Source organism: Oryzias melastigma, linkage group LG13 (genome assembly GCF_002922805.2).
Source record: "Oryzias melastigma strain HK-1 linkage group LG13, ASM292280v2, whole genome shotgun sequence".
NCBI classification, from domain to species: Eukaryota; Metazoa; Chordata; class Actinopteri; order Beloniformes; family Adrianichthyidae; genus Oryzias; species Oryzias melastigma.
The window spans coordinates 22458398-22459969 of NC_050524.1; positions in this window are offsets into that span (position 1 = coordinate 22458398).

Consider the following 1572-nt stretch of genomic DNA (forward strand, 5'->3'; position numbering starts at 1 on the left):
TACGAAATAAAGTAATAAACATCAATTTTCTGGATACTTGTAAAACCCTTTAAGAAGTTGTCACAGAATGTTAACATTCAACCTGTAAATATTTCATCTAGTAACAGCAGCAGCAAGACAAAATTAAGTTTTGTAAGATTCATGGTTATTTATGCTGAGTGATTGTACTTTTTAATAAACACTTCCACCACATGAAAATGAAAATTATGCAATTATTTTAAAAAGTCTGCATCAGCAAAGGCAAAGCAGCTGTGCAGGGTTCTGCAGGCAGGACTACTGACATTTGTATTTGTATTCGAACGATCTAAGGGGGGAAACAAATACAACCAGATAAGACATTTATAAAATAAATGTTGTACACAGTTTGATTACAATTGGTTAGGTTTGTGTTTATGAAAAAATTGCTTTAAACAGCGTTCAGCTGCCAGCTTTGCTGTTCTAAACCATTCTTTCGTGTGACGTTACTTCAAAAGTGACAATTTATTATTGAAAATCCAATTTGATAGAAAATGTAAACGCAGCTAGTATGTGTGTCAGGTGGAGCGGGGTGAATAACGCATTTTCAGCAGAATGATTCAACAAAATACGCAGCTTCACAGTTTGCTCCAAACAAATGACAACCATGGATCTGATCAGAATAATTCGTTTAAATTTTGTAAGCCTCAGACACAGAAGAATTGAGAAATACACATTTTATTTGTGTCAAACATAGCATATTTATATAAAATAGATCAGAAGTGAGAGGATTATTCTCTAATCAGCTCAAAATCCCATGTTAACAAATAAGAAAAGACCAATTTGACTTGCCTAAAACAAATGTCCATATCTTTTATCTAGAGATATCAAAATGATTTAACCCCTGTATTAAGAACCACAACTTTTTAGACTATAATCTGTGCAAGTTTCATGTCCCTAAGTTCAAGGATGCTCCCACAATCGCAATCTAAAAACGAGGGAAAGCATCTGTCGTTTACAATGAAAAACTTCATCCCACGCCTTTGTGTTTAACACTAAACGAAACTAAAGAAATTTTCCTTCATTTTGCTGTAAAAATCGTGACTCTACGATACACGGTTGTGGAGTTAGAGCGATTTGTTTGGAAAAGTTTTCCCTTAAAAAAACGGCTCTCAACACGCTGACTGATGACGTGTAGTTTGCGCATGCGGGGTAAGCGGTGCAACCGATTTGCCTCCGCGTACCGAAAATGCAGCGACAACCAGTGCAGCTGCGTGAGTGTCGTCATCTAACCGAGAACGTTTTTGTAATGAAAACTCTTGATCATCAGTGTAGTTTAATGTGAACTCAAGTGCAACGTTACAGAAAACAGAGCAAAGCATTCTTTAAGTCAAGCACAACGAAAATGAAAGTGGATGAGAAAGATATGATGGACAGCGTTGGACATTCCAAGGAGCCTCCAAATTTTCCTTCAGAAAATTTGGAGGCTCCTTGGAATGTCCAAAGTAATAATGGAACAACCAATGAGGACAAAACATCAGTTAATTGGATCTCATTGGAGACTTGTTGAAAAAATGATTGGAAAGTTTATTGATCGGGTATTTAAAAAATCCAAAG